This window comes from Zosterops lateralis (assembly GCF_965231275.1).
Source record: "Zosterops lateralis genome assembly, chromosome: 4".
NCBI lineage: Eukaryota > Metazoa > Chordata > Aves > Passeriformes > Zosteropidae > Zosterops > Zosterops lateralis.
In genome coordinates this window covers 24,098,805-24,112,405 of record NC_139765.1, presented here as the reverse complement: position 1 = coordinate 24,112,405, position 13,601 = coordinate 24,098,805, and the positions used below count along the sequence as shown (strand labels likewise).

Genomic DNA, 13,601 nt, shown 5'->3' with positions numbered 1-13,601 from the left:
GAAGACACACAAATGTGTTTCCTTGTAGTCAAGGGAAGTGATTATGTAATTCTACAATAACTCCTGAATATTAAATATTATGTGTAAAAATGAATCCCATACCTACCAATTGTCAGGTATTTAACCCTATTTTGAAAGGATAACATAGCAGGACTGCACTGGTTAACAATCAAGCCCATTTCAAATCATACATAATCTGTCTTAACCACAGCTAGTATTAAATACTTAAGTTTTGGTTTTGCAAAACATAACCAACTTCCAGAAATTAAAAGAAGTCCAGAACCATCAGCTTCCACTATACATCCAAGTTAACATCACTAAAACCTAAATTATTCCCATTGCCATTACTCAGGTTTGTTAGTATTTTTTCAAAATTCACTGCATCATTTTGTGGGCTATTCCTTAATGTACAGGATTATTTAGGAACAATGTTCCTGTCATTGGACTAACTGCCATAAACTGAGTATTTTTTTTTCTCCTGATCTTCTAGCATTAATGGAAACTTTCCAGGCATGATTTCCATTCAAACAACTTCTGACTAGAAAATACATTTAGTGATAAAAGGGAATCTTACCTGCCACTGTGGTTTACCTGTCCCTTTGCTTAGTGAGTAATGTTTTACAGATGCGAACTTTAATTTTGAACTTGGTTCTGACTTATGCTGTGGGGTGATTCGGATAAAGCAACCAAGAGCACGCTTTGCTAAAAAGGCCTCAAGCTGTCTTAAAACATCATTGTACAAAAATCATCTGCTGATGTAAATAAACAAAAACATCACATACTCAATTAGGATATTGGGAAGTTAGCTTCAAGATGGCTTCACAACTTCAAAACAACACAGAAATATTGCATGGTTTTTCATCTACAGCATAGCAGCAGTGTAATAGTCATGATTTATTATAAAAATTACCCAGCACAACCCAGGTCTCACTGTGATTGTAATTCTCCACTTCACTTTTCAAGCCTGAAGATGGAATCATAGCTTGTAACCAATAATTTGGTAGAAGAAGACATACTACTGGTGCCTGAGACGAGGATATGCAATCTCTTTGCATTACTTAGGTGGAAAGAAATCCAGGATTAGTACTTCAAGGAAAAACAAATTCAAGATTTCACTCTATACAAAGCAGCTGGGAGGAATGGGAAAAGGCAGAAATCCTCAATCTCTCAGAAAAAAAATCCAGAGGAATATTCAGGAATAGCAGTAACATACCCCACAAAACCACTGTGATGTTCTATAGCAAAACACGACATGAGAAAGGGTGTCCATTACGTTTAATTTACTGTTGGCTGCACAGCTTCAAGTTTTGTTCGGTATTAAATTCTTTGCACTGATGGTTTCAGTAACATATGGAAAACGCTTCAGCTGTTCATGTAGATACGACACATGTACTTTTAACAAGATAAATAGATGTATATTGGAATAGATATTATATACATTAGTCTATACTGCTCTTCTAAAGTAACAAGAACAGAAGGACCATAAAGAAGTTAAAGACAATCTATATGAACAAAACACAAGTCCCATTTCACAGCACTTAAGTCCTTTTACATGAACAGCTCAAATATAAACCATTTTGTAAAACAGAATGCTCTTGAAAACGTCAGGGGGTTTAAAGTGGACAACTACACAACACGATCTGCTCAAGAAAATCCAGTCATTAGTAATTTTGTGGTTTTTTTCTCATTAAAGAATGCCGCCCTTTTTGATTCATCATTAAGAGAGACATGTGAAACAGGCAAAAGGATACTGCTCAAATGATCCTAAATTGGACTTTCAATTTCAAAAATCCTGGCTCTAGTCTTTGAGTCTAAAGACAGTCTTGAAACATAAGGACAGAATACTTCATCACCTTCCCAGTGTTCAAAACCATTTACATAAACAATATTTAAGGTGCTAAATGTTTCTCTTCCCAGGAAAAAAAAGTAAACTGAAAAGCTTATTTTAAAAAATGTTTTGCTTACACGCTTTTGCCACTTTCTAGTGTACAAAGCAGCATAAACCCCACTTCTTTTCTGCTCATATTTGTCCTCACTTTGCTACAGCAGCCTATTGTACGCTATATATACTACACATCACTTCTCGACTGTAATCAAGGTTACATCCCAACTATAATGAGCCAAAGGCTGCCAAGTAGTTAGGTTTTCCAAGTCCTTTGTGCTTTGTTCCACTGTGACTGAAGCATATATACAAACACATTTTTGTGCATATACATATATATGTGTAGACACAATATATGTATGTAATGAAACACCCTCAAAATTATTTCTACTTTTTCTCTTCAGGACCTTCAACAGTCAACACCACAATGTTTATGGAAACAGTCAAACTGAAGTTGTTGGGAACAGTGTCTCTTAACTGACTGACAGCATCTCCTTGACAGTCAGCAGCACAGTAAGAGCTGTGGTGATACCTGAAGCAGCAAGGAATTAAAACATAGTGAGTTATCAGCTGCTTTTTACACTCCACATCAAAATTTAACCCAATCAAGAGATTTGTTTTGCAGAGTTAGGAGACAAACTGTCACTTAAAAAAAAACCGCCTTCTTTTCAACTGTTCATCTCTGATTCTATTAGATCTTCCAAATTATCGGTTGTCAGGCACAGAAAAGGGCTACTTCACACTGCTAATGCTACCAATACTTGTTAACAGTAGCAATGCTCGGAATCCCAATGGCACAAAAGCAGTCATTACCATAAGTATTACAACTATCATCCCATTTAATGGTGCCCCAGCGGCAAAAATGGCCCACAATCAATATGCTCAAAATGCCAGCAATCCATGTATACCAGCATTCCCAAGGATTCAGCACTTTATTTCAAGGCATTTGCAAAGTCACAAAGTCTTCAGAATACAGAGTTTACTAAGGAGAGGTGAAGAGCGGATATTATACTAGACCAGAAACAAGAACCATGTTCTCCATCTTAAGCAAAACGTTGTGATGAGTGAGAAGCCTGCTACTTAAAAGCTAAAATTTAAAGCTGTAAGTAACTCTTTACTACTGATAATTCCAACAGAGTCATCCTGACAGATTATTCATACCATTAAAGTCAACCCAAGATCGAAGGTTTCCTTTGGAACCACCAGGAACACTCATCAAGTCTTATACAGCCGTATGTTTATCAAACCCAGCAACAGTAACTAAATTAAAACTGATAATGTGGTAAGCAGCCTTGTGCAGAGGAAAGGCGGAACAGTGGCTTATTCACTGACAGCAGCAATTACAAGAGCAAAAGACAACATTTCTAAAAATCATTCACATGCAAGGACAGAATTGGAAGGTATCGTGTCTTTCAAACTATATAGTTCTTACAATCTTTCTGTATTTAATTAGAAGAGTATCAAAGTTTTCTGTGTTAAACTATCGTTTTGCTTTGAGCAAGAGCTGCGTTGTTAAGGGATTCAAACCAGCATATCAATATTGGTGCTAAGTCCTCCCGCAGCCATGAAGGCAGACAAGCATCCCCTGCGTCCCGAGAAAGGCTCTAGGTCTCAGCACTGCGCCCTGTAATGCAGCCGCGGGCAGAAGATTATGGCCAGACTGAGCCGGGACACAGCCAGGAGAAAAGCCAGGAGAGCTCCACAAAGAATGAAGATTAAGTCATGATTTGCTTTTTCTGTTTTTTAAACTTCACTCTTTTATAGTTAACATCCTGAAATTTTCCGAAATAATGTTACATATTTATCTCACTTCTAATGATTAATAACAGAGAGATTCTTTTATACAAAGACGTTTGACTTCCCATTAACATGATTATATATGCAGGGAAGTCCAAGATCTTAGCACTAATATTGTCAAAGAAAAATGCTGATTGTTAAGCAAATAATTCTAAATTATAGTTGCAAACACCAACTTCAAACATAACCAGCTGCCAAATAGAACTTCATCAATATTTATAGCATGACTTCAGTCTGAACTGTACTTTTCAGGTATTTCAGCACCTAAGAAAGGAATGGGAAGCCAATTTTCAAAAATCTGGTTTACATTCAATTATTTTTTTCAATCTTCAAAGAAATGAGGTAATATACTCATTTTTATGGCTGATTTTTAGATTTAAAAACACAATGCAAGTTATTACTGATACAATGCTAGTCCTCAACACTGCAATCTTTGCTGAACATGTTTAGTGAGTACGACTGAATTCAGAACTATTTGCTATGAGAGCTTCAGACCTGCCCAACTAAGTGTGAGGTCAGGGCCCTAAATTTTCAGTCTTTTGGCACAAAAGAGTTCTTCAACTTTCTCATCTTATTTCCCCTAAAGTGGCATTTTAAAAAAAGTAACCCAGCTTTACTGTTGCGACCAAAATCACAAAAGTCTGCCTTTAGGCTACCTACTTGAACTACACGACAACTGATTTTCACATCCAAGCTCCTTTAAGCCACATTTAAAAACTCAACTCTTGAAATTTCCTCCTAGTTTTGAATCTTCTTCATTTATATGTTACTTTTCGTTCATCCTTTATTAAATCTGAAAAGGCAGTAACACAAATTCTCAATTATTTTTTTGTCCAAACTTCATAAGACTAAAGTTACTTTTAGTTCATTTACATACTCAGCTGTGGCAGGGGTGAGATAAGCTGATACACAGTATCCTTACACAAGGCGGTGCCAGTTTATCTAGTTACCTTCAACTGGTGAAAGCAACATTATCCAGCATTGTTTAAGTACAGGGTTAGTGCTGGAGAGGGAACGGAATAATTATGTCACCGTATTCTTGCCCTCAGGCTACCACAATGTAACACTGTCAGGAGCGTTTTTCTTTGCTTACTAGACAACGTTAAACAGTATTGGATACAATGGGACTTCTACCTGTTTTCTCCACAGCCTAATTTAGTTTTCAATCAACAGAAAGCTTCTCTCAATATGAATCTATTTCCTGCAATACATAAATTGCCAGGGACAGGGAAAAGAAAGTTGGATTTGAATATGAAAGAACCAGAGAACTTCCAACAAATGAGAGTATTATCAGCCAGTTTTGGTTGTGTCTCTGAGTACTCTGAAAATTAAAAAGGCAAACCAAAGAGAATTATAGATAGCTAATCTATGGCAACTATGTAGTTTAAAAAATGTGTGAAAAAGCCTAGCTCTGCAATAAAATACATCTTCCCCCTTTCGAGTACCATTTAGCAAAGTGGGTGCCATGAGAAACACATGCAGTGTCCCCATAGCTTTTATTAAATATAACAAAAACACTGAACATCAACTAAAATCTACACCTGTTCTTCAGGCTGTCACCACACCAGCTGCAGAAAGTGGACGAGTAGATCCTGAAGCACCCAAACATTTATCCAAGCAAAAAGCACAGTTATAACAATAAAAATTCAGTTAGCTTTACTATCCCACTTCACCTTGAAGGGCTAGGAAAAACATGAACTAAGTCTGTATGAAATCACCACAAAAAGACAATTATTATGAGGGGTGTGGAAATACTATAGTATTCTAGGGAATAGTATAGACAAACTCCATTTTAAATGTGAGGATCCATTTCAAATGTGAGAAAATATGTATTGAATTTTTTTGCAGTGTCAATGAAAAGTGGTATGAATCTTAATGAACAGTTACAAATAAGCACTGTGGCTTGACTCTCATTTTTGCTCTCTTCAAAAGAAGACTCACCTGCATTTTTAATTTGTAAGAATAGGCATCTGATACAATGCAACTCAAACCTGATAATGCAGAATCTCAGCCGTTTGACAAACAAAAACACTAAAGATTTAATTTTAAAATTAAACAAATTTTTCTCAGAACGCAAATACATATGGAAGGATAAGAATTTAAATTACAATGTCTGTAATAGTAAAATATCCTGCATAGACACACATTTGTGCCAAAGTGCTCTTTCTTAGCTTCTCACTTGAAGCAGTTAAGTGGAACTTAAAAGACAAACAAACAAAAACTCCAAAATAAAACCCCACAAACATAGTTATCAGAACAAACATATTCCCAAGACAGAGTGAAACCACTATATTTGCAGCAATATAAGAATGCTGCTATAATAACACTAATACATCCAGGAAAAATCTCAGTACATAAAAATCTCAGAGAGGGTCACAAAGAAAGATACTAAACTCCATAAAAGTAGCTGAAAATGCTTTAAAACAACTATTTAGAGCAATATATATTATAGCCTTCTTTCTAAAAGGGATTTTGAGCTGCTTCAGATAAAGGATGGATCATATTTCATTCTAGAGTGAAGTATATTTTGGTCTTTGTAAGAAGCTGGGGTGATGGGACACATTCCCTTCCTCTACCTCAGAGGCAAATTTTTTAAATCAAAACATTATCCTTATGCTTTTTCCCAAGTTCTTCATCATTCCTCACGCTAGTTGCACCCTTGATACTATTAACTTATGGTTTCTCAAGTCACAGTGTGCAAGCAATGAAACCCTCAGAGATTTGAAATAGTGTTTCACTGTAACGGTAGAGGAAGTGAGTGTGCACAGGTGATTTAATCTTCTACAAAAACTAACTTCTGAAAAAGCTTTAAAATCACAACGTTAATGTACTGCTGTATAAAAAGAAGAATATACTGTCAGCAGCAATAAGAAAATAAAATGTACTCTGGCACTTCCATTTTCTCCAGAAAGAGACATCAGATTACTTCTAAGGACCCCCAAGTGTCCCAGGAGAGAGCTAAAAAGTTCTCAAATGTCCAGGAGAAGAGCTGGACAACCTGGGTCTCTTCAGCTCCTAAGACACAGAAGTTCATAACTGGAGGACACTGACACCAGAGTGCTGGCTAATTTGTATCTCTTGGCTGTAAGAAGCAGCAAGACAAGAGGACCCACTCCCATTATCACTGGTGGATCACCTAAGGCCAAAATATATTTAGTCCACTACAGTAGACTGGCAAGTCCCTGAAGACTTCCATCTATCCCCCAGAGGTGAGGTTCCTGTCTTTCCTACCACTCATATGGTACTGTCATGAGACTTATGCAGAGAGGTCACAGGGCCAAAGAAGTTGGTAATGAGATGGCCATGGAGCAGCCCAGGAGTTACTTAGTTCTGACCATGTGGAGACCTATTAGACCAGTCCTAAAACAAAAAGGTCAGCAAACACCTTTCCAAACATTCAGCTTCTGGACTTAAAATCATACATTTAATTTAACCAGTGAAACTCTCTCACAATGTCTGCTTTTGCCACATGAATAACACATTAGAGAACTGCAGGTACAACCAGTGTTCGTGATAAGAAAATAAGAGGGACTCAAGTAGGAAAAAAACCAAACCTGTAATCCTAGGATACAAGATGATCAGAAGAACAGGAAGAAGCATTTCCAAAAAGCAAAGTAGAGGCTAGAATCTGAAAAATCTTCAAACTTAGCAGAAGAAAGCCAACAGTATTCACAAAAACCATGCTCTTTGTAGACTACTACCAAATCAAAGGGCATAAATTTCTCCTGTTACAGAACAGACTTCAATACACTACTGAAAAACTCTGCCAGGTTGTTTTATAGCACTTTTTATGACACTGTCAAGAGTTATGATAAAATTATAGAAATTAAATGCAAGTTAAAACATCAATGACTTTTACTTCATTACTAATTTAGAGGGATTAGAGGACTACCCCTCACACGAGCAACATGATATTATCGTATCACCTTTTGACTAATCCTCTGTCAGGCTATCTAAAATTATCGACTCTGTTTTGCAACTTTGCTTCTTATCCTTTCATCCGTTAATTAGCTTTCCAGCCTCCCATCTTCTGGCTAACACGGTTAAATATATCAACTTCCAGGTTTTTTTATTCTGACCAGGATCCTGTAGCACACAGTACAATTGCTGCATTATGACACTTCCCATTTCTCCTGACAAGCAGGATGTTTCTCCACAGACTTAAAAGCTAAACAGGCTAAGAGTTGCTTTCAGATCCATTTTATTTTTTTAAGTAGATATTTTAAAAAATTTAAACAGTGCATGTCTTGGATAGAACATTAACCTGCTTCCCAGATTTTCTCACAGAGGAACTATTGTGTTTTTTCTAACCCACAGACATTAAATCAGGAAATACATGCACGATATCCAATTTCAGAAATACTAAAGCTGGCAGGGCTCAGAAACGCAATCCATACTGACTAGCTGAAACTGGAAAAGGTCATCTCTGTAGCTCACTACATGGTAAACACAGAGAACATCCAAACTCCAACCACAACCCTTACACTGATGAAAACTTAAAAACCTCAGAACATTCCCCTACAACATCATGCAAACCATAATAAGTGCAAAGCCACCCTCTCCCGCTAACCACTATAAGAAGGTAAAGGGAAAAAATAAATTTAACGTACTCACTGCCTACTGCTCTAAAAGAGAAAAATTAAGTGACACCAATGCCTTGCAGCAAAGCATGTTTACTTCCCTGAAGAAATATTAAAAAATGAGTAGAAGTACAACACAAAGAAGGCACGAACAGAAGAGAAATGTAAGGAAGTACAAGAGTTTTACTACACGCTGAAAGGGACAGGGAACAGCAATCAGAATATCCTGATTACTCTCGCTCCGGTCACCTCGGTCACGTCGCGAGCAGAAATACCAGCAGGCAACTACATGTCTGACAGTGACAGCTGGCCCAAATACCAAAAAGTGCCCCTATTTTTATTAGAAGATAGTAGCCAAAAGTTTAGTTTTTCTACTGTTCTTTTATTCACAAGAAATTAACATGAATTCTTCAATCCATATTCCACAGTTTGCTGAAAGAACAAGCAACCTTAGTATACACGTTTTACCTGAAAATGGAGAAAGATGGTAAATGCTAAGCTAAGGAAGACTGTTAGCAAGAATATATGTATTTTTCCACCACAAGTGGTAAAACTTACAATTCATGTTACTGTTTGCTCAACATCTCTGTGCTTGGTTCTTGCAATTAGAACTAAAGACTGACATTCCCTTGCTATTCTTTTTCTAAGACAGTGAAACATTTCATTATTAAAATTTCTAAAAATGTAAGAAACAGATCATTAAAAGCAAATCCAGAGCAAATACATTTTATAAGCACTGAGATGACAGAAAACTTTAGCTTTGAAGAAAAGCAGTGGTACATACGTGCTAGTATCAGGTACTTCCCTTCTCTATCTGTGAGTTAAACATGCTTAATTTATCCCGTGAAAACTGAACCAAATTACACAAGAGGTTAAGGCTGAGTGAAAAATAAAAACTAATGATAAAGAAGTGAACAGCTGTAAGAAGCTAGGTATGCTGTAAGTAGAACTATTGCAGAATTCATGAATCTAATAGCAGCACTACGAGCAATGACTGAGGAAAGCCATTGCAAAGAAATGGGAAAATGACTGTTAGTTGTTATTAGTGCACAAAGCAGACAATATATATGTATAAAAAGATTTCCAAGAAAATAAACACAATAATGGCAATAAGTGACTAGAACAGACTCTGCATCCAAGCATTCTGCAGAAAATGGAGAATAGAGTAACCAAACCATTAGGCAGACTATTAATTAACTCATTCAAGTCAATAACTAAGCTTCTTAGGCTTGTTTTATGATCTCCAGTTCATACTGTTTAATTGTAAATCAAATCTCTTTCTGCAGAAATACACCAGCTTTACTGGAGGGAAAAAAAAAGAAAAAAAAATCACTCAAAACCGGAAGCGAACAAACCCCATTTGAACATATTTTCAAATTACTAATTTTATAGCAGTCCTTCAATTCTTTCCATCATTCTGGCTGCAGCTATCCATCCCACTGTTCCAGATGCAGCTATCTCTACATGTGATTTCTATTATGCATTACTTCCGCAAAAAATTAATTTCTTATTTCTTACTTGCTATGATAGGAGGCAGATCTAAAGTAATATACACTATCTTAGAGCTACACAAAATTCTCTTCTGAAGCTTCCTCCTCTGAAGTCATCCTCCTGCATCAAGTTTTAATGATGAAATACGCATCAGCAAGCAAAGCCATGACACACACACAACCTAAATGTTTTATTGGACTATTCAATCAAGCAAACTCTGGCAGATAAAACTTAGTAAAGACTTTTATGTCCAAACGTTTTAACGTATTATTTAAATGAAAGTGTAGATCTCTATCTAAATTTGCAGGTATCCAGAAACTGGAGTAATGCATTAATTCAAAAGTCTGCCTAATCAAGAGACACTGACTGGTTCATCATTACATTTTTACCAGAACTTCTGTATTACAGGATTCAGATTATTCCCTTTAAGCATCCCAATAATATTTGGTGCATTAGCACATATGCAGTATAGCTAAACAAGATAAAAGTAAATATAAAATGATGACCTCACCTACTCCCTGCTAAGACAGATGTGCCTGTACCTTACCGCCCCAAAACCTCAGAGCAGAAAATCTAACACAAAGCTAACACCTCTTGGGACTCTCTTCCCACATCTCCAGCCTCAACGTTTTGCAGGGCGATTTCTTCGCTAAGGAATTGTCTAGTTACATCTGCAACTCAGTTAAACTCAGGTGAAAAATCACTCCTGCAAACTCCTCCCCCGAGATACATTTACCTCGCAGATCCAGCACTAAGCACGGCTCATGTAGAAAACCTGGAGCTTATCTTTTAATTCGGGGCCTTGGGTAAAGCAGCAGATGAGAGCATTCACTCACATCTCAACAGCGCGCGTTCCAAAGGACCTGCACCCTTACAGAGTCACCATTGCTGAGCAACTTCAGCGCGGACAAGCCAAGTATAAAGCTGCTTGAACTTGTGCACATATTTAACAACCTACCAATCAAAGTTATCACCTCTACAACACCTGTAGCAGGAACTGATTTCCAAAATCCATTCATATGGATAGCGATATTGCTGGAAAACACTAGGTAAAACTGACTTCAAATACAGAGCTGTACAACCCCCAAAGAGCTGCCTACTATTTTGCAGGAAAAGTCACAGGTTTTGTCAAGGTTATAAACGTGACACTGACCTCTAGCAAGCCATGATTTAAAAATAGTAATTAATGGATTGTAAAAACAACAAAAAGAAGTTAGCTTTACAAAGAGGTATTTTAGCAAATGTTCATGAGGTTAATGAAACGTTACCAAGGAAAAACAAGTACTGTTGACAGCAGTAAGCATCTCTACTTCAGCTAGGAAAACACTTTGTTGAGTCTTCGGTTTAGTCAACAAGCCTCAGCTGTATGCTGTAGTAGATCCTCCCACCGCAATTTCATAAAGCATATCTAAGCTTGCAAGATACCACGCTGCAAGCAGCGCTTATCCACAGCCAGCGTCTCCAGAAACAAACATTCCCTCATTTTGCTACAAACAGCTGGGGAAACGTTTGTTACCCCCGTGGGACAGACCTCTGAACACGGTCACTCTTCCCACTCACCCATCACATATACACATACACACATTTTAACCAGCATCACTTTCCACTCAATCCAGCGCGGTTTGCAGTGCTATCAACGCAACCTCGGTTCTGTCCCCACACTACAGCACTTTTTTTTTCCCCTATCCACACCAGGGCTCCTCGGAGTCTTTCCGCCGCTGTACCTCCTGCCCGGCCTGGGTAATCCGGCGGGCGGGCGGCTCTTCCCGCGGGGCTCTGTGTGGAGCCGGAGGGGGCACCAGGCGCAGCCGCGGCGAGCAGCGGCCGCACGTGAGGCGACGAGGGAGTAGCACTCGCCCGGCTGTGCCCCGGGACAGGCACTCGGCGGGGTCGGGGCGGGAGCAGCGGCCATTCCTCCGGCGCCGCCGGGGCAGCGCCCTTGAGCCGCAGCCGCTGGGGGCCCCTCCCGCCGGCCTGGCCCCCCCGTCCCTCCCCCGCCCCGCGGCACCGCGGCTCGGCGCCAGAGGCCCCTCGGAGGCGGCGCGAGAGTCCGCAGGGCGGGAAGGGCTCGCAGGGAGTCCCGCGGCGGGAGCTGGGATTGGGGATAGGTGGGGGGCCCGTCCCGCACTCACCGCCGAGGCGCCACCGCGGTGCGTTGAGCCCCCGTTCTTCTCAGTGCCGGGGGCGGCTCCGCCCGGCCGGGAAACACGAACCCCGGGAACCAAAAGGCGAAGAAGCTGCGAAAAGCGTCTCCCGCCCTCCGCCGGCCCCGCTAAAAAAACACCACCGGGGGGGGGAACCAAAAACCCAAACCAAACTTTCCTCGCCGCCGTCTCTCCCTCCCCCGAGGAGCACGAACCCAAACACAGCGGGACACGCCCCCACACCGCCCCTCGCGCCGCCCATTGGACAGTGCCCCGCCGACCCTCGCGCTGATTGGCCTTTTTGCCTGCTTGTCTTCTCCTTTCGTTACCCTTTCCGCCCCTTCACGGTGCCCATTGGGAAGAGTCTCGGAGAGCTCTCCGCCCATTAGCCAGGGCGCACGTCAATCATAGCGGAGCACCGCCTCTCGCCGCTTTTGATTAGGTTCTCGCGTCACTACACTCTCACTGATTGGCTGTATTTGCTGGCTGTTACCGGTTAGCGTTACCCCCTTCACATCCCTCACTGGCTGCCGCCCCGTCTTCGTCTGCCAGTGGGCTGCGAGATTTGCCCCTTAAATGGGGCACTCGCTCGCCCGCTTCTACTTGTCCCGCCCTTCCGCCCTACGGATTGGGCTGTGGGTCGCACCCTTCGACTCCATTAGAGAAGGAATGTGCCCGTTATATCGTAACAGCGCGGAGACCCGCCCACCGAGCCGCGCTTCTAGGCGGCCCCTGGGACCCTCCTCAGCCAAGGCGAGGTTACATCAGTTTGTGCACTCATTTGCCGGCCGCACGGGCGAGGCGCCCTGACGGCCACAGGCGATAGCGGGTATGGCCGGGGCTATGGCAGCTCAGCGGCGCCGCGACCCGGCACCGACGCCTCACCGCCCGCCGTCCACAGTGACATCTCTGCTTCGCCCCGCCCCCCCGCGTGCACGCGAGACAGCTATTGGGCAGGATAGATGCCAGTCGTGCAGCTCGCGAAGCTCATTTGCCGGAAGCCGACGCCTGCGCAGCCAACGGGCGGCCGTTCCCCGATGTCACCCGCCGGATGACACAGCAACCGTGGGCTGGGGGGCTGGGGAAAGGCAGGGTCGTGCCTTTGATTGGTTAATTTCACTGTCAATCTCCGTGGAGGGGGTCGGTGGGCGGGGTGATGGCGCGTGTCTGCCGCGTTCCGCGTGGCTCGGGCGGTTGCGCACGTGACGCGGGCCCGCGACCGGGAAAACTTGGGGAAAAGGGAGTTGCGGTGACCACGTCGTCATTCCTAACTTAAATCGTTACAAATACTCTCTGATCTTCATTATCAGTGGAGTGGGCCGGGCCAGAAACAGGGCTGCGGGGGTGGTCGGTGGGAGGCTGAGGCAGGAGCAATTCCCCAGACGCTTTCCCGGGAGGTGGTGTGAAGGCCGGGATGAGCAGCTTCAGCCCGGGACTGCAGAGCAGGTGTGCGGCAGCACTGCCGCATGGTAGAACGGGAAGGACAAAGTGGGAGGTACATAAGCAGGACGTGAATGGCACGAAGGATTACCTGAGCGGAAGAGCAGGGCCAGAGGAACATTGAAGACTCCAAAACTGACAGAGAAGGCATTGAGGGGAATACACGGATAACAGAAGTATGTGGAGGATAAACCAGGAGCAAGATGATCTCCTTGTACTTAATTTCTATGCTAGTTCTCATTCTCCTTATTCTTGAGTATATTTGAA

General features: G+C 41.6%; 1 protein-coding gene across 2 annotated transcripts in view; it reads right to left on the bottom strand.

Moving 5' to 3' along the window:
- Nucleotides 1-12,404, bottom strand: part of TNRC6B (trinucleotide repeat containing adaptor 6B) — a 133,536-nt gene extending 121,132 nt beyond the window's left edge. The window contains exon 1 of one of the 2 annotated variants that reach the window (XM_083860352.1): nt 12,388-12,404. The gene's annotated coding sequence lies outside the window, so the exon portion shown is untranslated. Of the gene's footprint in view, nt 1-11,882; nt 12,061-12,387 lie in introns of those variants that run through there. The other variant, XM_083860351.1, reaches the window with a different exon arrangement.
- Between the last annotated feature and the right edge of the window lie 1,197 nt (nt 12,405-13,601).